The 10,656-nt window shown below is 39.1% G+C and overlaps 1 long non-coding RNA gene across 1 annotated transcript in view; it reads left to right on the top strand.

Moving 5' to 3' along the window:
* LOC106729986 overlaps positions 1–10,656 on the top strand; it is a 164,418-nt gene that overhangs the window by 48,273 nt on the left and 105,489 nt on the right. The gene's annotated exons all lie outside the window — the stretch shown is intronic.

Raw genomic sequence — 10,656 nt, 5'->3', positions numbered from 1 at the left:
CACCAGGTCACACATATCATGTCCAGTAGCTAGGCAATCTATGGGACTGAAATGGAATCACTGATAAAGTCCAGTAGCACCCTCTGATGTCCTGTTTTATGATGTGGACATTGTGGAAAGGTTAGTATTCCAGATCCATCTTTTCCCAGCTGCCTGACTATGAGCAAATTTCTTAACTCTTTTTAGTCTAATTTCCTCATGTGTAAAATGATATAATAATTATTAGATAATTACATGATTATTAGATACTCATGTAGACATGTAGACTACTCAACAAGTTGTGCTGTTCAAATCTTCTTTTTATGGTAAATCGGAAGTTCCGCCTCAACCCCTCTCCCCCCCAAACTCTTTGCTTTCATAATTCCCGATCTCTGATCAGGCAGCCAAAAGCTCTGAAAGGCCTTTGGCTGGAAACTGAGGATTTATTAAAGCCAATGTGCTCTCCCTTTTGTTTGAGCATGTAGATGACATGAAATAACCCCTCTGATTTATTAAATTAGCTTTTTCATGGTGGTTTATGCTGCCAGATGATCACTTCCCATTTCGATAAAAATCACTTCATAATGGGGATTAGACGGTACAAAATGACAGTGATCTCTACTGGATTAGTCACAGTCTTTTTTTTTTTTTTTAAACTAAAAATCTCTAGCATGCCAAAAGTTTGCACAAAGACTCATTTTTATAATTTTCTAGGACTTAATAAATTAGTCATTGTTATGAGATAACCTCAAAACATTAAATTATCCTAGCTAGGAGGTAAAAAAATAATTAAAAATGGAATAAAAGTGTGGATGCATTGGTAAAAATATTTTTTAACCCCATGTAGTATTTTTTTTCAAGTTTGAGTGGAAAGTAGTGTAACCACAGGAATGTACGTTAACAAAAGGAAAAAGCTAATTAAATAACACAAATGTTGTATTGTCTGGGTATTAATGCTTGAAGGTCATGTCTTAGTTTAGGGAATTTATTGAGGGAGGATTATTTGACAGGAATCTTTTTGTTCTACAAGTTATGTGCAGGTTAAGATAATCAATAGTTCTTTTTCTTCTTCTTTTCTATAAGAACCATAAAGAAGAGAAATATCTGCAACGTATACTTCTTGCTTGTTATATTATGGTGTTTGACTCACAGGCTCTTGGGAAGAGCAGTAAGAAGAGAAGAGGAGAAAAGAGGAGAGGAGAAGAGGAAGACACTGTGCATTAGGCTGGGCTTAGTGTTCTAGTCAGTTGGCTGTAGTAAAGGAGTCTGAGCCTTGCACAGATTTCTGGGGTTTAATACCTAACAGAGCAGGAAGTAAATGAACAAACATAGCAACAGTCCAAAAGCACAAAGGTGGATCTGGCACATAGAGTTGGGTTTCCTGGTGACTTTATCTCTGTCTTGGTGTTTGGTGTGTGTTTAACAGTCTAAGTAGCAGATATGAGGTAATGAAGCAAAGGAGGGAAGTACAAAATAATGATCGTAACATAGAGGTACTGTTTACTTTGAGCTCTTTTGGACGGTAGAGGAGGGATGGAGTAGTCAGCTGTATTGCATCTGTCTTGGGTTCATCTGTGGCCCAGGCTTGCTCTAGTCAACAGTCCACAGTTACCTGGTATTGCACCATAGCTACTGGAGGGCAGTGAGGGCTGGAAAAAGCATGTGATGTAATCATGCTTTCAGGGAAACCTGTCAGGACTAGAGATCATAGTGGGTGCCAAGAACTCCTTGGTATTAGGCATGAAGAAAGCGCTTAATAAATATTTGAAGTAACTTGGCTCTGACACAGGCTCTAGTCACAGACTCCATTCCTTTACCAATATAACCCAGGGTGTTGAGGGTCTTTGTTGGGAGAACTAAGAAATATTAAAAGCTGCTTTTGTGTATGTGTTCCCGTTTCATCTGGGGGTGGTAGTAGGGGAGGTGGTCATGGAGGAAAGGCCAAGAACACACTCAAAGACATGGGCTAAAAGAGAGTCAGTTGGTCCATGTCCTGCTTCAAAGACCCAAATGACAGAGTCAAGGGGCAGCTTTGAGTGTGACTGTGGTATGTTCCTTTAGCTTCTCTACTTTAGTTTTTTTCAGGGCCTTTTGCAAGTTTAATTAAAAGAGGTTTTTTGAAAAGAACTATGAGATATGGTCTATGCAAGCAATATGTATATTCAGTGAAGAAAATGCTATGAGCCACTCTTTGACAGAGTTATCGCAGAGTTACTCTAAGAAGTATTAACTAACTCCTGAGGCGACACAGACCATCACTGTGTAGAAGAGCTTTGCCACTAGGGAAAGCCATGGCTGAAGGGAGCAACAGGGAGCCTAGGACTAAAGAGACTGTGGTCCCCACCAGACAAGAGTAATTCAGTCTGATTATCCCAAAGTCTGAAGTGAATCAAATAATGAAACAGTTTGAGAGCAGAGACCAGAATTAAAGCTATCTCTGAAGATGCCAAATGTAATGTGAGAACAGGCAGCTCTGAGTGGCTCTGTCACCAGGTAGTAGGAGGGCAAAGAGTATATTTACAGGGCAAAGAATGAAGAAAGAGGCAGAGACCACAAAAAGATTTTGTGCAAGGAGATGTAACTGAACCCAGGAGTAGTAAAATCAGAGTTCATGTGTCACTGGAAATTTCCCAATGAGCACCACAGCCAGGTTAAGTCCTGTTGAGTTCAGGGAAATAAATTTTTACTAAATGGCAATGACCAGGCAGTTAGCTGTTTTCAACTTTGCCAGATTCAGTCCTTTGTTAACAGTGTGAACCAAGATTAAAGCAGAATACAGCCGGCTCTCCCTGTCTGTGGGTTCTGTAGCTATAGATTCGACCAACCGAGGATCAAAAATATTTGGAAAATTAATCCCAGAAAGTTTCAAAAAGCAAAACTTAAATTTGTTGCACACTGGCAACTGTTAACATAGATAGTATTCATAACTACTTACATAGCATTTACATTGTATCAGGCATTTAGTAATCGAAAGATGATTTAAAGTATATGGAAGGAATGGAGGATGTCTGTTGGTTTTATGCAAATACCACACGATTTTATGTAAGGGACTTGAATGTCTGTGGATATTGGTATGTTCATGGGTCCCTGGAAACAATTATTTGCAGATACCAAGGGATGACTGTATTTGTTTCCATACTGTCTTTTCCAATTTGAACACTAATGTCATGACTTCCTAATTTCCAGTTTTATGATTTTCTCCATTCCCCACTAGGACTAGTCAGCCAAAGAATACTTACCTAAGAGACAACAGGAGAATACCATGCATAGCAACTGAAGATGTATTATGGAACAACATCATGGCCCCATAAAATCAACAAGGAAAATCCTAGTATATACCCAATAATGACTTCTCATTTTAAACTATAGCTCATTTCAAGTAATCCTTGTGTTCTAGAAAACAATGCCTGCTCATCTTTCTGTAGATCTGTAGGAAGCCTTGGCATGAGAATGTAGGAAAAATTCTCCAAGCCAAGTTACTATATAATATCAAGAATAATATTTCACTATGTGAGACATTGTTGTGTTATTGATGCCTTTGGGGTTTCTTGGAAAACAGAGTGGCTGCTTTTCAGGGTCACTGCTTGCTCACACTCTCTCCCCACCTCAACCCTCTGCTAAGAGTCCCTAGAGGGGCCAAGTGGGACTTTAAGTAGGAAAAGCATTTGCACACAGTGAAAAATCTCTAAATGTCAAGCCTGAGGTGAGGAGGACTAGAGAAGAAAGAAGAGAGCCTAAGCTAGCAAGGTGGGGGCTATCACCATGTTCTGAACTCTGTGAACTTCTAGTGTGCTGTGAGTAATCTGGGAGAACAGATAGGGATAGGCTGGGGGAAGGAGAGCAGCAGGGACCAGAGGACAAGTCTGAATAGCAGCAGGAATTGTGAACCCAGCCTAACCACCCTTCTACTCTCTGTTTTTAGGAGTTCAGCTTTTTTAGATTCCGCATATAAGTAATATAAAATATTTGTCTTTGTCCAGCTTATCTCACTAAGCCTAATGCTCTCAAGGTCCATGTATGTTATGCAAATGGTAGGACTTCCTTCTTTCTCATGGCTGAATAATAGTCCACTATATATAGTAGAAAAAAAATATATGTATACACACCACATCTTCTTTCTTTATCCGTTCATCCACTGACAGACACTTAGGTTGTTTCTGCAACTTGGCTACTGTGAGTATCCTATGGTAAACATGGGAGTGCAGATATCTTTTCCACATCCTGTTTTCATTTCCTAGGACTTTCCCAAGGCCTCAAATGTTTCCTCTTGTCCTCTTGAGCCTCTGCCATTGCCTTTGCCTGGCTGGCCTGCTGGTCCCAGGAGGATGAGGGACATACAGAGTAGAGCCACCCACCTGACGCACAGACCTATAGATAGAAGCAGAGATGCCTAGATTAAGCCCCAGACAATCTGCAGATGTGAGCGAAAATAAATTATTGTTGTTTTATGCCACTTAGTCTCCTGAATGTTATGTGGCAAAAGCAACATCTATTTACCTATGACTTCCAAATATAAATCTTCAGCCTGTGGCTTTTCTTCTTTTGTGCTCCAGATTTGTATATCCAGATGACTGCTTGGCATCTCCACTTGATGTCTAATAGGCATCTCAAACCAAAAAAATCTAAGATGGAACTCTTTATTTTCATCCCTAAATCTGCCTTTTCCTATCTCAGTAAATACCATCATCTTCTACTTGTTCAAGCCAAAAAACTAAGAGTCACTCTTTTTTTTTTAAACTTTTTTTTAATTGAGTTATAGTCATTTTACCATGTTGTGTCAAATTCCAGTATAGAGCACAATTTTTCAGTTATACATGAACATACATATATTCATTGTCACTTCTTTTTTCGCTGTGAGCTACCACAAGATCTGGTATATATTTCCCTGTGCTGTACAGTATAGTCTTGTTTATCTATTTTACATTTTGAAATCCCAGTCTGTCCCTTCCCACCCCCCACCCCCTTGGCAACCAGGAGACATTCTTGAGTCTCCTTTTCTTCACTTTCCACATTTAATCCATTAGCAAGCTCCGTGGGGTTTCCCACAGAGTATTGCATATAAATACAGCCATATTTCTCATCTCCATTGACCTATCATCTCTTGACTGGAAATAATCAATAATCTTTTTTTTTAATTGAAGTATAGTTGATGTATAATATTATATAAATTACAGGTATACAATATAGTGATTCACAATTTTTAAAGGTTATATTCCATTTGTAGTTACTATGAAATACTTGCTATATTCCCAGTGTTGTACAGTATATCCTTGTAGCTTATTTTATACCTAATAGTTTGTACCTTTTACTCCCCTACCCCTATATTGCCCCTCTCCCTCTTTCTCCCCACTGGCAACCACTAGTTTGTTCTCTATATCTGGGAGTCTGCCTCTTTTTTGTTATATTCACTAGTTTGTTGTATTTTTCAGATTCCACATGTAAGTGATATCATATAGTATTTGTCTTTCTCTGTCTGACTTATTTCACTTAACCATAAGGCCCTCCAAGCCATCTATGTTGCTGCAAGTGGCAAAGTTTCATTCTTTTTTATGGCTGAGTATAATTCCATTGTGTATATATGTGTGTGTGTAGCATATTTTCTTTCTTCATTCATCTGTTGATGGACAATTTGGTTGCTTCTCTATCATAATGCTGCTATGAACATTGGGGTGCATGTATCTTTTTGAGTTAGTGTGTTTTTGTTTTTGTTTCAGATACGTACCCAGGAGTGGATTGCTGGGTCATATGGTATTTTTTTTTTTTTTTTTAGTTTTTTAAGAATTCTACATACTGTTGTAAAATTTCAATAACCTTTTAATTGGTATTTCTGCTTTCACTTTTATCCTTTGTCAATCTATTCCTCCACATATCAGCCAGAGGCATCTTTTAAAAGAGTAAATCAGATTCCTTCTTCCCTCCAATTGCTACTCATTATTACCTGGAATAAAATTCAGACTCTTGCAAGGGTCTCATGTTCTGGCCCCTGCTTGCCTCTTAAGACCTCATTTTGTACCAGTCTCTAGCCTGACTGGCTGTTTGCACTTTGAACTCTCTCAACATATTATGCCCTGGGGAACACTATACTGGATATTTCCTTTAATGAGAATGCTTTGTCTCATTTATTTATATGGCTGACACTTCCTCAATTATCAATTTAAATATTACCTCCTCAGAGAGGCCTTCCAAGACCATTTTATTTTGGGAAGTGACCCACCCCCACCATCGTATCTGCTAGGTGGCATGCATACTGTATTTTGCTGCCCTATAACCCTTCAGTGGTGGCCCTGTTGCCCAGCTGCTGTGAGTGCTGTTAGCAGACAGTCTTCAGCGGTCAGGCCCTTTAGGGATTGCTTCAGCTGCAGAGAGCAAGGTCACAGCCCTTGCTAGGGTAGCTCACATCCAAAGAGGTGTCTAACGGGCTGGTCACCTCAGACCAACTCAGGACAACCCCAAAGGCTCAGTCTACTCCAGCTGTCCTTGTGATGTGGACTGAGGCTGTCATTGGGCCTGATTTGTAGTGCAGCTTCTCCTTCTCCCACTTCTGGTTCTGTCTCCTCCCTTCCACAGATGTTGATCTCAAGAAATCTCCTTAGTAAACTATGTTCTACATGTTAAATTCTACATCAGTGTTGGTTTCTCAACACCAGGAAAAGTGTAATTTCCTTCATAGTGTTTAAAACCATTTGAAATTGTTTCACTGATTGGTTTGTAAGTTTGTTAATAAACCAAACTACTAGACTGTAACTTATATGCACACAGAGACCTGTCTGACTTCTTCACTGTTGTATCCCCAGTCGTTATCGTCATAATAGCAAACATTTAGTATTTATTATATTCTAGGTACTGTTCTAAATACTTTTCCTGTGTAAATTCACTTCATCCTCACAACAACCCTGTGAGGTAGGTACCATATTTCCCCCATTTTATAGATTGGGAATATAAAGTACAGAAAGGTTATTTGGCTAGCCCAGGACCACACAACAAAGTGAACCAGCATTTGAATCCAGGCAATCAGGGTTTAGATTCTGTGTACTGAAGCACTCCGTTATGCTGGGTTTCTTTGTAGCTTCTGTACAAGAAATGTTGAATGACTGAATAAATAAGGAAAAGGAGGTAGTTGAATATGCTTTTTAAATTTGGAGATACCACCTATTTATTCTTTTGACAAATATTTCCTGAGTACTGACTGTATGCCAGGCAGTTTGGTGTGCATAGGACATATAATATGAATAAAACAGATATGATCCCTGCCCTAAAAGAGCTTGTACAATCTGATGGTAGAGACTAGACTAACTAAGTGAGAAAGTGAGTAAGTATGTTATTATGATGTGTTACCTCCCCTCTTTCTAAGGTGGTAGTGGAGTCATTATTGTTACTATCCAAGATGTTTGGTTTCCTTTTAAGGCAATCAGTTCCTTAGGGTGTACTGTTAGATAATGGGGCCACAATGGCGCCATTTCCTACACTCAGCGATTTTTTTTTAAAAAAGACTATAGGGAAGTCATCATTTCCCAGGCTTAGTAGGGAGACGAGAATGGAGATGCTGAAACTGTTACTGATGATGGTGCTTAGCTGTAGGAAGAGTTACCAGGTTCATTGTCTCAGGAGTCAATTCCTGAGTCCTTCTAGCAAATGATCCAGAGGACTAGAAGGAAGAGAAAGATTCAGGGAGAGCCAGAGCAGTTGGCTGCCTCTGCAGACTGAGGAAGCACATGTTAAGGAAGAAGTGCTATGGTATGATGACTAAGAGCACAGACTTGGGGGCTCAGACCTTGTGCTCTTGCTCTGTCACTTACTGCCTGTGATACAAGGGCATAGTTGCTCACTTGGGCTTCCTCTTCCTCATGCGTAAAATGGGAATATAATAGCACTTGCCTTAGAGGTTAGCATCAAGCTGTTGTGAAGATATTGCCTATAAAGCAGATCTCAGTGACAGTGGTATTTGGATTTCAGGGAAGTTGGGGCATCAGAGTCATCCCAGTCATAAACTACAATGTAGAGTCTATCCCTTCTGCCTAGTTGAATTCAAAAGTGGAGAATTGCTGACAGACCCAGTTCTAATCACCTTCTCTATAATGTCTCCCACAATCTCTCATTCAGGGCTTCCTCAGCACTACTTATTTGTGGTTCATTAACAGCACTTACCCCAGTGTGACAAACATTGCTAGTTTGTATTGTCTCCCCAATCAGATTTTTGGTTGCTAGTATTTGAATTGCATAAGTCTTCTCCCTCTTCCACCTCTCAGTTGTTGGAGTAAGGGCACAGGAACTCTATATTGAGGGAAATGCATACTCAGTCTGTGACACCGTAAAGAAGTGGTTTCTCTTTCTAGAGTGTAATAAGGTTATGTTATTGAAATCAGTGTTTTTCACTCCTAGTAATAGTAGCCTAAGTTTATCAGTTGAAGCTGCTTAGGGACACTTCTTAATGATGAGATCAATTTTTTCTTTGCCTAGAGAAAAACTGGAGCAACTTCTTTTATTTTTCTGTTTATTCTTTTCCCTTTCTTTATAGAGAAAGAAATAGGCAAAGAAGAGATAAGCAGGAAGTGAGTCTTCCCAAAAAGAATCAAAAGTGAGAATGAAATTTGCATAGAAAATTCCAACGGGGGTGACTTGGAGGATGCAGTTGGGCCTAGAAAAGGACACAGGAGCATTTGGTTTCAGGACCCTGAAAAGACTGAAGACTGCTTACAGCAGCCATAAGAAGTCATAGATGTAAAATTCTGTAAAAATTTCCGGATCACAAACAATTGTCTCAGTGCTTTGGAATAGCAATGCTTTGTGTTGAGAATCTTCAAACCCCTGAAATGTCATTGCCCAAAGCCTGTCTCCCTGTAGGATCAGCTTGTAGTTCATGATAAAAAAAAAAAAAGGCAGAAAATTTGTAGAGTTAACTACTAGAGGCCTTGATCTATTAAGTGTATAAAGCACACAAGGATGGTGCTGAAGCTTTGACGTAAGTGGAGGAACTTGAATTCTTTTGTAGCTGGAATGTGCTGGAACTTCCCAGCGGCTTGAAAGAATGACTAGAATTTCTTTTTCGATTATGGTCACTGTTATTTCTCACAGAGGCAAGTGACTCTTCCCAAGCTGCCATGACTGGAGAGGATGAGCCCCCAGCAGACTTGTGGGGAGCAAAGCTGGCCAGCATGCCATGGCTTGAGCACACGGGGTCCCTGTGTTTCTTGCAAATGGGTGTTAGGCAGAGCTGTTGTAAATCTTTAAAGCCAACAGGAAAATTAATGAGAACTGCACAAAGCAGGACCTTGTCAGCTCCATAATGGGTGGTGGGAGGAAGAATTCTGCTGCTTCCCCCTAGGCACTTAGTGTAACTCAAAAAATGCCTGCTTTGTAGTTATTAGCCAATTTTAACAGCTTTCCACTCTGAAGAATTTAGTAATTTATTGCTTTCAGTTCACCCAGGGGAAAACAGTATTCAATACAATCAAGATGATGGGGTCTATTGAGTTGAATTTTCCTGTTAGTGATAAGAAAAGAATATTTCTCTTAAATCATTTAGGGCATTGAGTGCTCCATAAAGAATCTCTACAGTGAGAATATAGAGGAGGGATTATTATATCTTCTGAAAGGCCTCCCCCACTAGAATGTAAACTCTATGAGAGAAAGGATTTTGTTTTGTTTACCATTATATCCCTTGTACCCAGAACAATACCCACTGCATAGGAGGGTCATAAGAAATATCTGTCTTCAAAATGCTGTGCTGAGGATTAATTAAGGTAAGGATTGTAATGGTGTTTAGTACTCTGAAAATGCTGGTTCTACCCCTACCTTCCATAAATCATGTTGTTTCAGTAAGGAATTTACATAACAGATGACCTACTCAATAGGAAAGTAAGCTAGGCAAGCATCTATTTATTGTCATAAAAATAGATTTTAAGGAACTCTTCATGATGCAGGGTACTTACTGTTTTGTTTTTACACATGTGTTAATTTTACTTTCTGCTTCAAAAAGGAAAACATATTTCATAAAGATATTGAATCAAAGTTTTGAAAAATCAACTGTGGCCAGTAAGAGGCTTTAAACACCACCTGTCAGATAACTTTTACCTAATCCTCGTGGGATAACATTTGGGGGCAAGTGAAAACTTGCAGGGATATTTCCTAAAGTTAGTCTTTCCTGAGACATTTGGTGAGACTTGTAAAATTTTGGAGGATGCAAATTAATTATACTTGTAAATACTGCATTGAAAACAATGTATTCAGTGTGTTTTTGCTTCCAACTGCTTAGTACAACATTTATCAAAGGCAGAGAACACACTGATAAAAATATCCAGTTGTGTATTCTCAATTGTTATAAAAAGCTCTCAAGGTTGCTGAAGGTCACTGCTGGGCAAATCTCCATGTGTAAGAGGTTGGAGGATATACATGTGTGTAATGAGTGTTTCTGAGGTTAAGGAATTCTGTTTGCTATAAGGCAAATTGTGTACATTTCCTTGATTTTTCTCTCCATATGTATCAAGGAAAATGTTATCCTAGATTTTATTTCTCACTTACAGGAATGGGAAAGAAAAATGTGAAGTCTGTGTAGATTATTATTTTATTTGTGGCTTGAGTCTTTATTTCTGAGAGAAGGTAAATTATGAGATTCCCAATGCTTTCCTTTCCCAATGTCACTGCTTTTTACCTTTCTCCTTACTTGTTAAGCCTCTGAAT

This window comes from Camelus ferus, chromosome 12, assembly GCF_009834535.1.
Source record: "Camelus ferus isolate YT-003-E chromosome 12, BCGSAC_Cfer_1.0, whole genome shotgun sequence".
NCBI lineage: Eukaryota > Metazoa > Chordata > Mammalia > Artiodactyla > Camelidae > Camelus > Camelus ferus.
The sequence above is the reverse complement of the archived record's forward strand: the minus strand, read 5'-3'. Positions and strand labels throughout refer to the sequence as shown.